This window comes from Cervus elaphus, chromosome 2, assembly GCF_910594005.1.
Source record: "Cervus elaphus chromosome 2, mCerEla1.1, whole genome shotgun sequence".
Lineage (NCBI taxonomy): Eukaryota > Metazoa > Chordata > Mammalia > Artiodactyla > Cervidae > Cervus > Cervus elaphus.
This window is the reverse complement of record NC_057816.1, coordinates 31660430-31678617: the sequence shown is the minus strand read 5'-3', so window position 1 is coordinate 31678617 and position 18188 is coordinate 31660430. Positions and strand designations below refer to the sequence as shown.

The window sequence follows — 18188 nt, the reverse complement described above, 5'->3', positions numbered from 1 at the left end:
TCCATTTACAGATGAATGGATAAGCAAAATGTGGTATAAACGTACACTGGAATATTATTGAGCCTTAAAAAGAAAGAGAATTCTGATGTATGCTACAAGTTGGATGAACCTTGAGAACATTATGTTAAGTGAAATACACTAGTCACAAAAAGACAAATACTGTAAGATTCTGCTTATATGAGGGACCTCGAGTAGTTAAGTTTATAGAGACAGAAAACAGAAGGGTGGTTGCCAGGAACTGAGGGAAGAAGGAATGGGGAGTTATTGTTTAATGGTCTTAGAGTTTTAGTTTTGCAGGATAATGAGGATTCTGGAGATGGATGGTGGGTTGTACAACAATATGAATGTACTCAAAACCACTAAACTATGCACTTAAAAATGGTTAAAGTAGTAAATTCTTTTTTTTTTTCTGATTTTTTGTGGCTGTGATGGGTCTTTGTTATGGCACACAGGCTTCTTGTGGATCATGGGCTCTAGAGTGTGTGGGCTTCAGTAGTTGTGGCCCTTGGGCTCTCTAGTCATGGTGTGAGGCTCAGTAGTGTGGTGCACAGGGTTAGTTGCTTCATGGAATGTGGGATCTTAGTTCCCTGACCAAGGATTGAACCTGCTTACCTGGCATTGGAAGGCAGATTCTTAATCACTGGACCACCAGGGAAATCCCAAGATGGTAAATTTTATGTGTATTCTACTACAATTAAAACAAAAAAATTTTTTAAGAGCTGAGCTGTCAAGCTAAGAAAAGACATGGATGAATCTTGAATGTATACTGCTCAACGGAAGAATCAGATCTGAAAGGCTACAAAATGTATGATTCTACTTATAGGACATTTTATCATTTAAAAAAATATATTTATTTATTTATTTATTTGGCTGTGTTGGATCTTAGGTGCAGCACATGGGATCTTCATTGTGTCATGTGGGATATTGTTGCAGTGCATGTATTCTCTAGTTGTGGCACATGGGTTTACTAGTTGTGGCGTTTGGGCTTCGTTGTCTGTGTCATGTGGGAGTTTAGTTCCCTGGCCAGAGATTGAACCCAAGTCCCCTGAACTGCTAGGCAGTTTCTTAATCACTGGACCACCAGGGAGGTCCTTGAAGGACATTTTAGAAAAGGCAAAACTATTGAGACAGAAAATAGATTAGTAGAGATCAGTAGGCATTCAGTGGGGAGGAGGGTTGAACAAGCACAGAGGATATTTTACAATGATGAAACCACTTTGTGTAATACTATAATGGTGGATATATGATACTATGCATATAACCTATAGAACCTTTTAAAATTTGTCTTACTTATTTTTTGGTCCATACTGCGCAGCATGTGGGTCTTAGTTCCCTGCTAAGATTAAACCTGAGCCCCTGCACTGGAAGCATGGACCCTAACCACTGGACTGCCAGGGAAGTCCCCCATAGAACTTTAATATATGCAAAATTTTTAAGTGATTTAGGAGATTGGAGGATCCCAAGATGGGATAAAGAATGGGATGAAATAACCTAACTATATTATAAATCTATGAAACAATCTCACTGAAGGGAGTGAGTGAGAGAAACCGAAGTATTAATAACTTTGGAAGTAAATGAAGTTTTTAAAATTAAATGCAAAAGTAAAAATGCCATGCATCAGCATTATACTCTAGTTGAAAAAGCTGTGTACCAATAGTGGTGTAATTTAACAATTCTGAATTATAAGTATATTGCAGTTGGAGATATTAGTATGAACTTGTGTGCAACTTAATATAGATACATATGGTTACATACAGAAATAGATATGTGTGTATGTATATGTATATATATATTTATGTGTATATAGCCCATATATATATATGGGCTTCCCTTGTGGCTCAGCTGGTAAAGAATCCTCCTGCAATGTGGGAGGATTTGATCCCTGGGTTGGGAAGATCCTTTGAAGAAGGGAAAGGCTACCCACTCCAGTATTCTGGCCTGGAGAATTCCATGGACTCTAGAGTCCCTGGAGTCTTAACACTTAATATAAAGAGTTGGACACAGCTGAGCGACTTTCACTTCACTTCATATATATATGGGTTAGCATACACACACGTATTTCTTTACTCTGTTAGCTGGGAGGGCCTAGAAGGTAGAATACCCCAACAGCTATGCACCTAGTATCCAGGTCTTGGTTTCTAATGAATGCCATGCTCCAATGAAAGCAACCAGGGCTCCTTGGAGAAATGACTGATTTAAAAACTGGAGTAGGAAATATACAAGAGCATCTATAGTACCAGAACATCTTGTAGTGCCAGAAAGTAAGAAAGTCCTAAAAAAAAAAAAAAGATGGAACTATGTCAAAACGACACAATAGCCAACTGAAGGAGCTGGCCAAAGCTAGGCCTTTTAAGCAATACAATAAAGTAGTAATGGATTATAACTCAAAAATTAAATGTCTGTAAATCATACTGATATATATGTATATAATTGAATAAATAAGTGGGAGAGAATATAAACATCTCCAGTCAAAAGAATTCCAAATAATTTTGTGTAGATACTAGATACAAGGAGACTAGATATAGCTCCTCACTTGTTAAGTGTGGGTTGTGCTTATTGATTTCCTTTCTAAGAGACTAGTCTGGAAGGCAGGGGAGTGGGGAGGATGGGAAAATAACTTTGCAGTGGAGAAATCTGACAAACACTACCTCAACCAGATGATCAAGGTTAATCTGAACAATAATGTCATGTTGGTAGTATTGATATGATGTAATGACAATGGCACTTCTTTGGTCTTCCTTCCCAAAACATTTAACTCCAGTCTAATCATGAGAAAAACAAGACAAATCCCAGTTGAGCGACATTCTGCAAAATAGTTGACCAGTACTCCACAAAGCTGTCAAGATCATAAAAAATAAAGGGAGTCTGAGAAACTGTCATAGCCAAGAGGAATGTAAGGCGATAGTAGTATCTTGGAAGGGATCCTGGGACAGCTAGAGGACAGGTAAAAATTAAGGAAATATGAATAAAATATGGATTTAGCTAATAATAACATATTAATATTGGTTTGCTAATGATGACAAATGTTCCATATTACTGTAAGATGTTAATAATAGGGAGAACTGAGTATGGGGTATATAGGAACTCTCTGTACTATTAATATATTTGTATGTAAAGGATAGATTTTTATTTATTAAAAATAATTAAATATCACCACAAAATAGAGGTTGCTCTTAATTATTTTTAGTGGAATTGGAACATTAGGAAGTTTCAATAGAGTTTGGAGCTGGCACTGGTGATTTTGGCAATGATAAGAGAAGGTGCAAAGAAATAGAGGAAAACAATAGAATGGGAAAGACTAGAGATCTCTTCAAGAAAATTAGAGATACCAAGGGAATACTTTATGCAAAGATGGGCTCAATAAAGGACAGAAATGGTAGGGACCTAACAGAAGCAGAAGATATTAAGAAGAGGTAGCAAGAATACACAGAAGAGCTATACAAAAAAGATCTTCATGACCCAGATAATCACGATGGTGTGATCATTCACCTAGAGCCAGACATCCTGGAATGTGAAGTCAAGTGGGCCTTAGGAAGCATCACTATGAACAAAGCTAGTGGAGGTGATGGAATTCCAGTTGAGCTATTTCAAATCCTAAAAGATGATGCTGTGAAAGTGCTGTGCTCAATATGTCAGCAAATTTGGAAAAGTCAGCACTGGCCACAGGATTGGAAAAGGTCTGTTTTCATTCCAATCCCAAAGAAAGGCAATGCCAAAGAATGTTCAAACTACTGCACAATTGCACTCACCTCACACACTAGTAAAGTAATGCTCCAAATTCTCCAAGCCAGGTTTCAGCAATACATGAACCATGAACTTCCAGATGTTAAAGTTGGTTTTAGAAAAGGCAGAGGAACCAGAGATCAAATTGCCAACATCTGCTGGATCATCGAAACAGCAAGAGAGTTCCAGAAAAACATCTACTTCTGCTTTATTGACTATGCCAAAGCCTTTGACTGTGTGGATCTCCACAGACTGGAAAATTACTCAAGAGATGGGAATACCAGACCACCTGACCTGCCTCTTGAGAAACCTGTATGCAGGTCAGGAAGCAACAGTTAGAACTGGACATGGAACAACAGACTGGTTCCAAATAGGAAAAGGAGTATGTCAAGGCTGTATATTGTCACCTTGCTTATTTAACTTATATGCAGAGTACATCATGAGAAACACTGAGCTGGATGAAGCACAAGCTGGAAGCAAGATTGCTGGGAGAAATACCAGTCACCTCAGAAAAAGTTGGCTTAAAGCTCAACATTCAGAAAACTAAGATCATGGCATCAGGTCCCATCACTTCATGGCAAATAGATGGAGAAACAGTGGAAAGAGTGGCTGACTTTATTAAGTCACTGCAGATGGTGGCTGCAACCATAAAATTGAAAGATGCTTACTCCTTGGAAGGAAAGTTATGACCAACATAGACAGCATATTAAAAAGCAGAGATATTACTTTGTCCACAAAGGTCTGTCTAGTCAAGGCTATGGTTTTTCTAGTAGTCATGTATGGATGTGAGAGTTGGACTATAAAGAAAGCTGAGTGCAGAAGAATTGATGCTTTTGAACTGTGGTGTTGGAGAAGACTCTTTGAGAGCTCCTTGGACTGCAAGGAGATCCAACCAGTCCGTTCTAAGGGAGATCAGTCCTGAGTGTTCATTGGAAGGACTGATGTTGAAGGTGAAACTCCAGTACTTTGGCCAACTGATGGGAAGAGCTGACTCATTTGAAAAGACCCTGATGCTGGGAAAGATTGAAGGCAAGAGGAGAAGGGGACGACAGAGGATGAGATGGTTGGATGGCATCACTGACTCAATGGACATGAGTTTGAGTAAACTCCAGGAGTTGGTGATGACAGGGAGGCCTGGCGTTCTGCAGTCCATGGGATTGCAAAGAGTCGGACATGACTGAGCAACTGAACTGAACTGAACTGTGAAGTCCTTAATGACTGTTTAGAAAGGAAAGGCCTCAAGCGGACTTTACTAGCCTAGATGCAGGCACATGTGGGCACCAGCAACTGCAGAACACTTTGGGTAGGTGCCAGAAGCCTGTTTGCCCTTTAAGCCTTAATTGAAAGAATGGGGTTTCTATTTCTGCAGAGAGCAAGAGCTACAGCAAGTTGGAAAAAAATTATGAAGACAGGTGCTCTGCAGGTGTGCTTGAAGCTTCACAAAACTATTTGGGAAAAAATAAGGCAGTTTTTGGCTTTTCTGTGGAATGAATGGAAGCAGAACCAAAGAAGCACTGTTTTGGAGCTACTGTTTCAGCCCTTTATTGAAGGATGCTGTTGCCTGAAAAACAGTGTACTTATTGCTATCTATAAATCTCTTTAAAATCCGTTAAATGCAAAATATAAAAACCTATAAAATACACACACACATATACACACAGTAAATGCAATTTAATAACTTGAGTCAAAAAGTGTATTTTTTTAAAATAAAGCTTAAAAACTAAGTTAATATACAGATACCAGAAATCCTTTTCACTATACCTAATCTATAAGAAATACAAACCTCAACCAACTGGTTTTTCTACTTCCTTTTGTCTTTAATGATGGGACTACTGGTTTGAACATGTGCTTGAATTTCTAGTATTGGATTTAACTGGACTAACTTGATTTTTGTCAGGATTATAAACTCTTTGAATTCTGGTTATGGGAAATACCTCTTTCTGAATTTCACTCTGTATAACTTCCCATTCACTGTTTCCTTTCTGATGCTCAACTAGCTATTTCATCTTTAATCAACTTCTCTTACAGTGTGTATTGTGGTGGCTTTTTCTCTGTTAAAAATGATATTTATGTTTTTCAGTAGGAGTAATTCTTCTCTTATCTCTAGGTGGTGAGCAGAATCTGACTGGATCTAACTGGGCACCCCCCCGCCCACCCCAGAGCAGATCTGGCTCAATGAAGATTATGGATAGAATGTCTAATTAATAGGCTCTTATCACCATGGAGTCTTCATTCATTCAATAAGTACTTATTAAGAATCAGTAGGTGCCAGCCAGTCTGCTAGCAGTGAATAAATACTATCCTTTTCCTGTTGGTGTTTAGCTATTGAGAAAGAGAGGATACTATTAAAGAATGATAAATATTATGCATATTAGGTTAGAGGTTAGAGGACTATATTATGCTGTCATTCCTAAGACTATGGTTTTTAATCTTTTTTTTTTTTTTTTTGAGGGAGTGATAGGCTCTTTGAATCTTATCAATGTCCTGAACGTTTGCCCCAGAAAACAAAAATATACCCCAAATTTGCCAGTAATTTCAAGTTGTTCATGAAGCCTTTGAAATCCCTTTTATGAACTCTGGGTTTAGAATTCCTACTCTAAATGATAAACACCAAAATCAAATGAAACCAGAAGCGGACATTCTAAGAAGGAAGGGAAGATGGATTACATACTTAGGAGTGGCAGCAGCAAGAATGAAAACTGAGTTTCTACAGCTTTATCTTACATGTGTTATCACCAGCTAGCGTATGTAATAATTCATGTTTCCAGGAATCATCCACTGCTGAGGACCCAATACCCCACTAAGGGAATCTTGGCCTTCCACTCAATGAACCTTGGCCTCACGTAGAAGGAGCTACCAACTCATTCACCTTTGCCCTAGTGTGGTAACAGACAGGTGGTAAGAGGTGCTATAAAGCAAAGTAGAGTGAAGGGGATGGAAAGTGCCTGGGGTTTTGTGTCCTTGCGCTTCTTTATATAGTTATATAGAACGTCAAGGAAGTTGTCTCTGATAAGGTGATGTTTGAGCAGGAGTTTATAGAAGTGAGGGATTAAGCCGTGTGAATATCCAGGACAGCCTTTCAGCCAAGTGGAGCAGCCAATGGAAGGAGGCCAGTGAGCAGAGCAGGGTGATCTGAGGGAGTGGGAGCGTGGTGGGCAGTGAGATCAGGAGGGAGCTGAGGTGTGTGTGTCAGGCTTCCCAGGGCTGGAGTGAGGGGGTCAGAGTCAAGGGATAAGCAGTATCTGAGAGTTCCAGGCTCAGGATCATGAAGTGCTTTTAGTAATGGGAAAATTGCTCAGCTAAACCCAGTTGGGGGATGTTTTGGGATGGCTAGCTGGATAATATAGAGAGGTTTAGCAAGCCTGACCTTACCTCGGTAAGGGTTAACTAATGGACACTGTTCTGTGTGTGTGTGTGTGTGTGTATGGGGGGTGGCTAAAGGGTAGAGTCAGAAACAGAAAGAACAATGGAGAAAATACTTACGAAAGTGAACAGAAAACAGAAGACTGAGATATCTTAAGTGGGAAGAGCTTAGAAATCAAGGAAAAGGAGAAGGGGTTAGGAAAGAGGGGGAGGGAGTAATGAACTAATATTTTTCACATGGCCACAATTTGCCAGGATCTTTACATTTATATTTTAGTTTTTTAAAAACGATACTGTAAGTGTTTTTGTCCGCATTTTACAGTTTAGAAAATCTCAAACCCAGAAAAGTTGAATAACTTGATCAAGGTAATAGGCTAGTGGTAAATAGTAGGAGAGGATAACTTTATTATTTTGTCTTTAGTTTGTATTATTTTCTTTTGTTGTTGTGTTTATTCATTCTTAATATTATATTTGGAGAAACAAATTGATGTTACAGGTAGAAAGACAAAAGAAGGATGGCAAAGTGGCTGGTGTGTTTAGAATTTTATCTTGGGTAATCCTCACTCTTGGACTACATGTTTGGCCTTACAAACAAGGCCACAAGATGGCAGCATCTTGCTCATTGGTTTGGGGGCCACTCCTGCTCCTGTAGCCAACTGTTGCAGTATAAAAATATTGAATAAAAAGTAATACATCAGTTATAGATGATATTTAGAAACTGACCTATCTTAACCAGAAATACTTGTTGAGAAATAGTGTATAAGTTCCTAAGTTCCCAGAAATACATCCACTGATAGGCATTAGGATCTTGACATTTGCTTATAAGTGGGCAGGATTAAAAGAAACTATTTTGAATGATGTGTGGGAGTTAATGTGAAATGGTAGAATGTAGCAGTCAGTTTTCCACTGGGATGTCAGAGATCTCTGTTAAAATTCTATCTCCCACCTTTAGCTGTATGGTATTGGGCAAATGAAAATCTTTCTAAACTTATTCTTCATCTGTAAAATCCCTACCCCTTAGGTTAAATAACACATAAAGAGCTCTTGGTAAAGTGCCTGACATTACTCAATAAGCAGTAGCCATTATATAATATTTATCTATCTATCATCTATCACAGAACTAGCATTACCCCAATACAATCATGTGCTGTGCTTAGTTGCTCAGTCATGTTGGCTCTTTGCGACCCCGTGGACTGTAGCCCACCAGGCTGCTCTGTCCATGGGGATTCTTCAGGTAAGAATACTGGAGTGGGTTGCCATGCCCTCCTCCAGGGAATCTTCCCAATCCAGGGATCAAACCCAAGTCTCCCGCATTGCAGGCAGATTCTTTACCAACAGAGCCATCAGGAAAGTCCAAGAATACTGGAGTGGGTAGCCTTTCCCTTGTCCAGGGGATCTTCCCAACCCAGGAATTGAGCCAGGGTCTCCTGCTTTGCAGGCAGACTCTTTACCAGCTGTGCAGGCTATAGTACATTTATTTATGATTGCACATAATTTTTAAAAATATTTTTTCTTCCAGTTTTATTGAGATAGAATTGACATATAATACTGTATAAGTTTAATGTACAGCATAATGATTTGACTTCCATATATCATGAAATTATTACCACAATAAATCTAGTGAGCATCCATCATCTCAGAGCAATACAAAGCAAAATATTTTTTCCTTGTGATGAGAATGTTACTGAACCAAACCCAGGTCCACTCATCCATGTGCTAATGTCAATCTACTGATACCAGTTGTGGTGAAGGAAAGTGCAGTTTTATTATAAAGGCACCCATATAAGAAGAACAGGTGGGTGGAGCTCAAAACCTCCAAAGTCCCCACAGGGTTTCAGGAAACCATTTTTAAGAGCAAGGTGAGGGAGGGGCATTCTCGGTTGTATGATCAGCTCATGCACAGTTCTAGTTGGGTGATGGTGAGGTAACAAGGTGGTGTCACAGGGGTTAACACTATCAATCCTTAGGCCTAGGCCTATGTGCTCATGGTCATCAAGTAGTTAACATCTTCCATTTGGTAGGGATTTTTCACATCTGTAAAACAACTCAGGAAATGTGCATCAGATTCTATTATCTTAGTATTTCAGAGAGGAGCTAAAGCAGAGGATATGGAGGAGAGATTTGCTCCCAGGAAGGCCCCATATGATCCTGCTTGGTTACAAGAATTCTTAGGATTTCTCTCTCAATAATATTCATATATAATACACAACAGTGTTAATTTATTAGTCATATTATACATTACATACCTAGTAATTATCTTATAACTGGAAGTTTGTACCTTTTGACCTTCTACCAGTCCCCCTTGTCACATCACCCAGCTCTGGTAACCACAAATCTGATCTCTTTTTCTAAGAGTTTGTTTATTTTTGAAGCATAATTGAACCCATATGTTAGTTCCTGGGACACATGTAGTTATTTGCTATTTCTATGCATTACAAAATGATCACCACAAAAAGTCTAATTACAATCTGTCACAATACAAAGATATTACATAAATATTGATCATATTCCCTACAGTGTACATTTCAGCCCAGTGACTCAGTTTGAAACTTTAAGTTTGTACCTCTTAATCTCCTTCTCCTCTTTTACTCATCTCCCTCCCTCCCTCCCTTCGGGCAACCACCTATTTGTTCTCTAGATCTATGAATCTGTTTGTGTGTATGTTTTTTAAATAACACAATTTATTACTATTTTAAAACAAGTCTCACAAAATAACATTCGGAAACTCAAAATTTCTAAATAATTTAACAATAAGTTTAGTCATAAAGTCATGCTATAAAATTCCTGCATATAAAAGATTATTAATACCAAAGTATTAATACATGTTAAAATGTTCTTCAGAATGGAGAAGAATGGAGTCTTTGGTTCTAGAAGCCAAAGACTCTGGAATGATGCTTGTGACCATGACTGACACCCTGGGAGAAGGAGCTGCATATGTGTATATTCTCTATGGCTACCAACTAACTGGTCTTTTGATGAGATTGATCCCTCTAGGCAATAGCACCTCAGAGGCAGGTACCCTGCTGATCAAAAAAGTGAATAAGTCTCACCCTTGTAACATTAGCCACAACTTAATCTAGCCAACATCTAAATTAATTTTTAAAACCTAGATGTAGGAAAGATAACTCACAAAGTTTCCATTCTGAGTAACAGAATTCTACTTAATAAATCCCCTAGAGGGATGACTGTTGATGTAGCAGACATGGAAGATGACACCAACTAGGGAAACAGGGAAATCCTGACTCTGATTATGCTGACACACAACTGCTGCTCCAGTGGGCTTAGAACGAGCAAGGATGAACTTTAATTTTCTAATATCCACATGCAGGCTAGGTATTTATCCATCTGCCCTTTGAGAGTACTTTCCAGCAATATCCAATTTATTTTAAAGTGCAAGTCTACTGTAAAATAGCTTCTTCTCACCCACCTCCTTGTTAAATTTGCTAGATCATAATTTGGTTGGCTGGTTCCCTTCTAACTAGCCCAATATGGGAAATTAACTAGAATCCAGTTATGACTCCTCCAAATGTCAAGTGAAAATTTATCTTAGGTTAGAAAAAGGTAAGACTCAGTCTAGTTGTTCATTTTTTTTCTTTGTAGTCATTGGTTGATAATAAGGCAGGAATGGAGAAATAAATGAAGGATTTCTAAAAGCTCAGTGATTTAAAAAAACATACCCTTAATATTTTTTTGATTGCACTTTATTTAAAAACACTCATGCTAAAGTGAAGATAAAGGAATATGGTCAAGTTAGAAGTGTTAGAAGCACCAACCCTGCTACACTGAATTTGTTTTTACAGACATATTAAGCAGGCCAAATAAAGAAAATGCATGCCAAAGGAATTGCTTTCTGCTAAAAGATAACTTTCAATTTAATGGTTATTTTTCTCCCTTTGCCAATATTTACAGTGTAAGATCTTTGTGAACAGACAATCAGATTGCAGTTAGACAATCAGACTACTCATGATTGATACTTTGACACTTCCTCCCAGTTTTTTTTTAAAGTTAATGACTTAAACCAACCTTTCTAGGCCCTATGCTTTTTCCATTTAGTCCTAAGAAATATCCAGCTGGAAGATTTTGGGTCACAGAGACAACTACCTTCAACTCAACTTATACATCACCAACTCTGAGGATAAGTTAAGAGTTAAGATTCATTTCTTACTCCTCCTTATTCCACTTTAGACCACTGGTAAGAGGTATCAGAAGAAGTATCTATTCAAGTCAAAATTTCTCTTTCTACAGAGGAACCACATTAACATGTCTTATACCACCTCTATTTGTGGAATGGATCCAGTAACCATACCAAGTTACCAGCCAAGTTGTCTTGACCAGACATTCTTCTGGTCACATGCAAAACCACTGTCTACACCAGCTACTTTCATATATAATTACCAAATTTTATACAATATTTTTTCTTATTTAATGACTGCTACAGTCTACAAAATTTGTGCATTATTGGACAATGAATGAATCAAGAACACCTAAAGAATGATGATCTGTTTTCTAAAGTATACTCAAAATGTTAAACTTCAGAGGCAAAGCAAAACTATCATAAAGTTGTGTTCTGTTGATAGCAAGGAGAGGTAGGTTAATACTTATTGTCCAAAAATAAGTAAGAATGTTAAACAATAAAAGTGGAGACCCTGCTGAAAAACATAAGTTGAGCCTTCCAGTCCTGAGTTTCTAATGTTACATAAAAATTATTAAAAAGAGCATTACAAAAGAAAACACTAGTGTCTATTTCCTTCCATCCATGATTATCAAATACATCACCCTCTCTGAAACAACTCAGGTAGCATATGATTACAGACTGAAAACAAATGGACTTTGGAAAAAGGAATGTTGCTACAAAGCACAGGTTCTTAACCAGGGGCGAATCTGTCCCACCCTTATTTCCCAGAGGACAGATGACAATGTCTAAAGACACTTCGGTTGTCACAACTTGGGAGAGTATTCTACTGGCATCTAGTGGGTAAAAGTCAGAGATGCTGCTAAACATCCCATACTACAAAGAACAGCCATCCCCCGCAACACTATCCAGCATAAAATATTAATAGTGCCAGGTTGAGAAACTCTGGTTTAAAGGAGCAAACTCCTGTTTACAAAAAACACAAAAATCTTTCAAGACCTGACTAGGTAATACAAACATAAACTTAGAGTTAGGGAACATAGGAAAGCTGAATTCCTCGGTAGGCTATAATAAAATTTCCTGTGAAGAATTAAAATACTGTACAGATTCCCTGGTAGCTCAGCTGGTAAAGAATGTGCGGGCAATGTAGGAGACTCTGGTTCAATCCCTGGGTTGGGAAGATCCCCTGGAGAAGGGAACAGCTACCCACTCCAGGATTCTGGCCTGGAGAATTCCATGGACAGAGGAGCCTGAAGGGCTACAGTCCATAGGATCACAAGGAATCAGACACAACTGAGAGACCTTCACTTTTCACTTTCACTGATTCCATCACTACAGGAATAGAAGAAATTGAATGATCCACTAAAATGGCATTATGCTTTAAACAAGGAACACAGAGAAGAATCCATTCCAAGTAGGTCAAATAGCTAATCCAAGAAGCATAAATGAAAAATATTTACTATCAGCTAAATTTGCAGCAGTAAAGGATGACATAAAGAATTATTTGAAAGAATATTCTGACCTTCTTCATATACCTTATCTTTTGTTTTCTAATGACATGAATTCTGGCTCTGATTCAAAGAAAAGGATGCACAGAAGTCATTCAAATATTTGTTGAGTGAAACTGAATTATAAATTTTGTGTGAAATGAGTACAGAAAATCACCTTACTCTTCTCTGAGAACTACCAGTGATTAAAAGACATTAAGAAAAAAGAAGATAAAGCAATTAGCCTCCAATTAATTTTTTTTAAAAAGGAGAAACAGAAAATTAGTTTCTGTACTATAGAATTAAAAAAATCAACAGTGTAAGCCATTTTATAAATAAATTCAATATGAAGTCATTCATTCATTCCCTATTATATTCACTTCCAGCATAACTTTTGAAAATACATCCATGCATAGCAACATGGCTTCAAACTTACCTACTAGATGAAGTGCAAAGTACAAGAAAAGAAGATCATCTTCCCTCTTAGTTTATGGGCCTTAAATATCACCAAGGGTAATTCTCATTGTCTATGTTTCAGAAAAGAAATACTCAAAGGCTCTGACTGTTTAAACCAGTCAGAGCAAAGATTTCTTCCTATCAAACTAAGGAAGAACAAAAGTAAGCTAAAAATGTACTAGAGTTTATTTAGAATTGATTGTCAAAGCAGTGGTCCCTTTTGATCAGAGTGATTCAGAGAAATCATGTACTTCCTACTTAAATGATAGCTGAAAACTTCTGAAAGCCAGGACTACTTTTGTTTCTTTGACTGGTTTTACACATGTAAATGGGGAAATATTAATAGCAACCATTAATAGTCTCTGGTTGAGGGACTTTTGGCACAGTTTGGCAGAGGGTTTCTTGACTTCTTTTTTGCAATCTATTAGTGACTCAGTCACGGCCTACTACAGACTTCATCTGGATTACTGACTACCATATCTTGCATTTTCCAAAGACAATTGTTCTTATATGATAAATTCTAAACTCTGCATCCAGCTATTGCTTTGCAGTTCTGAGGTTAAATCACCTAGTATCCCTCACAGAAGAGGCAGTTTTTAAAAATATTGCCATTTGCCTGGGATTCTGTAATGAGACATCTCTTTTCCTTCCACAGTCATTTACATAATTCATTTTTAGAGCTGTTTAACTTAAACATTTCTAAAAGCATATTTTGAAATACTAAATTTGACTTTTTGAAAGGTACCAAATTCAGTCTTCTAAGTTCTATACCTTTACAACAATTACTTCTTTCAACATGAGAGTCAATAGACCAAAGTTATTAGGGCAAATTTTTAAAAGTATGGATAGTCAACATTTAGGCTAGGAATTCAAATATAACTACTGTTTATATACATTTCCTTATCTAACAAATGAGGAACTATAAACCAAAAAAGTTTGCCTAAGATCAGGTCCACATGTGTAATAAGGCCAAAGTATTGGTCACCAGAGCGATCATGACAGTCATTTTAACCACTGACCTGGATCACAGAACAACTGGCTGATGGTGCGCAGGACTTGAGTGAACGTGCAGGTCAACACAATGTAAATTCCAGTTGACAATGTACACACTTGTGGAACAAAAGATAAGTAAATAGAACATGGGCTATAAGGCCATCAAGGTACTAATTTTTCCTTTTATCACCCTAACTTTTCCAATTCAACTTTGGTGTCTTGATTCTGCTGCTGTATTTCTAAGAGGAACTCTTCCCAAACCAAAGGCATGACACATTTGTGCTTCTGAGTCTTAAAGAGATGAAGCTTCAGGAAAGATAGACTACAGATTCAAAAGTTAAGTATATATATTTAAGTGCCTGGCCTAAAAAAATCTGAACAAGCTGAATAAAGCAACACACTTATTCTTTTGTTGTTAAAAATGACCAGACTATAAAGGTTTTCGTAGATGGGGCCACACAGTATGTAACTGGGACCAAAGGAAAAACGGGAAATGTATAGTTTCTAGAAAGAGAACTAGAACATATAAGGTTGGTATTATTGTTGTGGTGGAGAAATACTGAATAGGTTTAAGAGAATAAAAGATAGGAATGAGAGGTTTAAGAACCATTTGCCCCACACAGAATCTTTAAAATAGACAACTATACAAAACTTATCTATTCTAACGACATTTAAATAAGTTAACACAAAGTGGAAAATGTAGTGTTAGTTATCTTCCTCCTCATCTTCTTTAACTACTGGGGTACCATCTAGCTTTTTCAGTTTGGGCATTCTCTTGGTTGCCTCTTCAATCCAGTTCTCCTCAGCACAATGTTTCTCTTCCAAGGGATTGCCTACAAACACCAGGTCTTCTAGGCTTGGCAGTTCTGCCAGCTTCACAAATTCAGCCCAGTCTTTCACCAGGTTATTAGACATGTAGAGAATCTTCAGTTTCTTCATTACATGGGTCCCTTTCAACTTCTCAATAAAACTGTAGGAGATCCACAGTTCTAATGTGTCCCCTACTACTTCCAGTTCATTTAAGTTCTTTGTGTTATTTCATCCTGAAGACAATATTTTTAAGTTTTTTAAGTCATTCAGGTTTGCAGTTTTTTCAATGCAGTTTGTAGTCAGTGAAAGCTTCTCACAGAAAGTGTGGGCAAGGATGCGTCCATGTTCTCTACGGGGGGAATCTGGGCATACAGCTTTATCTCTCTGGCTTCAGATGGCTTCTGGCTGGTTTTCTCTTCCCCTCCGGCTAGTGCTTCTTTGACTGTTGCTGCTTTTGCCATTCTGGCAGTTGCTACTGTCACTCCTGTTTGTGTTTTGTTCTGTTTGTTCATTTGTTTCATTATCTCAGTTTCCACATATAAGTGAAATCATACATTATCTGCCTTTCTCCGACTTATTTGACTTAACATAATATCCTCTAGGTCTATCCATGCTGTTGCACATGATAAGATTTCTTTCTTTTTTTTAAGGACTGAGTACTTTTCCACTGTTATTGGGAGAGGGTGTTTGCTATGACCGACAAAACTCTGTTAGGTTTTGTCCGGCTTCATTTTGTACTCCGTCGCCGAACTTGCCTGTTACTCCAGGAATCTCTTGATTTCCTACTTTTGCATTCCAGTCCCCTATGATGAAAAGGACATCTTTTTTTGGTGTTAGTTCTAGAAAATCTTGTAGGTTTTCATAGAACCATTCAGCTTCAGCTTCTTTGGCATTAGTGGTTGGGGCATAGACTTGGATTACTGTGATATTGAATGGTTTGCTTTGGAAACAAACTGACATCATTCTGTTGTTTTTGAGATTGCACCCAAGAATTGCATTTCAGACTCTTTTGTGTGAGGGCTACTCAATTTCTTCTAAGGGATTCTTGTCTGCAGTAGTAGATATAATGGTCATCTGAATTAAATTCACCCATTCCTGTCCATTTTAGTTCACTGATTCCTAAAATGTCAATATTCACTCTTGCCATCTCCTGTCTGACCACTTCCAATCTACCTAGGTTCATGGATCAAACATTCAGGTTCCTATGCAATATTGTTCTTTACAGCATCGGACTTTACTTTTATGAACAGATACATTTAATCAACCCTGAATATTCATTGGAAGGACTGATGCTGAAGCTGAAGCTCCAATACTTTGGCCACCTGGGAAAAGCAGACTTATTGGAAAAGACCCTGATGCTGGGAAAGATTGCAGGCAGGAGGAGAAGGGGATGACAGAGGATGAGATGGTAGGATGGCATCACTAGCTCAATGGACATGAGTTTGAGCAAACTCCAGGAGATGGTGAAGGACAGGGAAGCCCGGTGTGCTGCAGTCCATGGCGTCACAAAGAGTTGGACATGACTGAGAGACTAAACAACAAAAAATTTTCTGCTGTATCTTTATCCATTCTTCTACTGATGGGCACTTATGTTTGCTTCCATATCTTGGCTATTATAAATAATGCTACAGTGAACATAGAGGAGCATATATCTTTTCAAATTAGTGTTTTCATTTCCTTCAGACATATACCCAGAAGTGGAATTGCTGGATTATATGGTAGTAGCAGTAGTGTTAGTCACTCAGTTGTGTCCGACTCTTTGCGACCCCTTGGACTGTGGCCTGCCAGGCTTCTCTGTCCATGGGATTCTCCAGGCAAGAATACTGGAGTGGATTGCATTGCCTTCTTCAATTTTCATTCCCTTCTCCATATATGGTACTTCTATTTTTAGTTTTTTGAGAAAACTTTATACTGTTTTCCAGAGCGGCTGCACCAATTTACATTCCCAACAGTGCACAAGAATTCCCTTTCCTCCACATTCTCACCAACACTTGTTATTTGTTGTTTTTTTGATAATAGATGTTGACATTCTGAGGGGTGTGAGGTGATATTTCATTGTGATTTTGATTTGCCATTTCCCTGGTGATTCGTGATGCATTTTTTTTTTAGATTTTATTTTTTGTTGTTGTTTTATGTTTTTTTTTCATTTATTTTTATTAGTTGGAGGCTAATTACTTTACAATATTGTAGTGGTTTTTGCCATACATTGACATGAATCAGCCATGGATTTACATGTGTTCTCCATCCCAATCCCCCCTCCCGCCTCCCTCCCCATCCCATCCCTCTGTGTCTTCCCAGTGCACCAGCCCCGAGCACTTGTCTCATGCATCCAACCTGGGCTGGTGGTCTGTTTCACCCTTGATAGTATACTTGTTTCAATGCTATTCTCTCAGAACATCCCACCCTTGCTTTCTCCCACTGAGTCCCAATGCTGGAGAGGGTGTGGAGAAAAGGGAACCCTCTTACACTGTTGGTGGGATTGCAAACTAATACAGCCACTATGGAGAACAGTGTGGAGATTCCTTAAAAAAAACTGGAAATAGAACTGCCATATGACCCAGCAATCCCACTCCTGGGCATACACACCGAGGAAACTAGATCTGAAAGAGACACGTGTACCCCAATGTTCATCGCAGCACTGTTTATAATTGCCAGGACATGGAAGCAACCTAGATGCCCATCAGCAGACAAATGGATAAGGAAGCTGTGGCACATATACACCATGGAATATTACTCAGCCATTAAAAAGAATTCATTTGAATCAGTTCTAATGAGATGGATGAAACTGCAGCCCATTATACAGAGTGAAGTAAGCCAGAAAGATAAAGACCAATACAGTATACTAACGCATATATATGGAATTTTAAAAGATGGTAATGATAACCCAATATGCAAAACAGAAAAAGAGATTCGTGATGCTTTTATCTGCCTGTTGGCAATCCTTCTGTCTCCTTTGGAAAAATGCCTATCCATTTTTAATCTGTTGTTCTCTGTCCATTTTTAATCAGGTTGTTTGTTTTTTGATGTTGAGTTGTATGAATTCTTTGCATATTTTGAACATTAACCCCTTGGCAGATAAATCATTTGCAAATATCTCCCCTCATTCAGTAGGCTGTTGTTTTGTTTATAGTTTCCTTTCTTGTGCAAAATATTTGTGGCTTGGTGTCATCACATTTGTTTATTTTTTGTTTCTCTTGCCTGAGGGCACATATCCAAAGAGATAT

The 18188-nt window shown here is 38.1% G+C and overlaps 1 pseudogene; it reads right to left on the bottom strand.

The window, feature by feature from the left end:
* Positions 1 to 14826: 14826 nt before the first annotated feature.
* Positions 14827 to 15425, bottom strand: LOC122705631 (annotated as a pseudogene).
* Positions 15426 to 18188: the final 2763 nt, after the last annotated feature.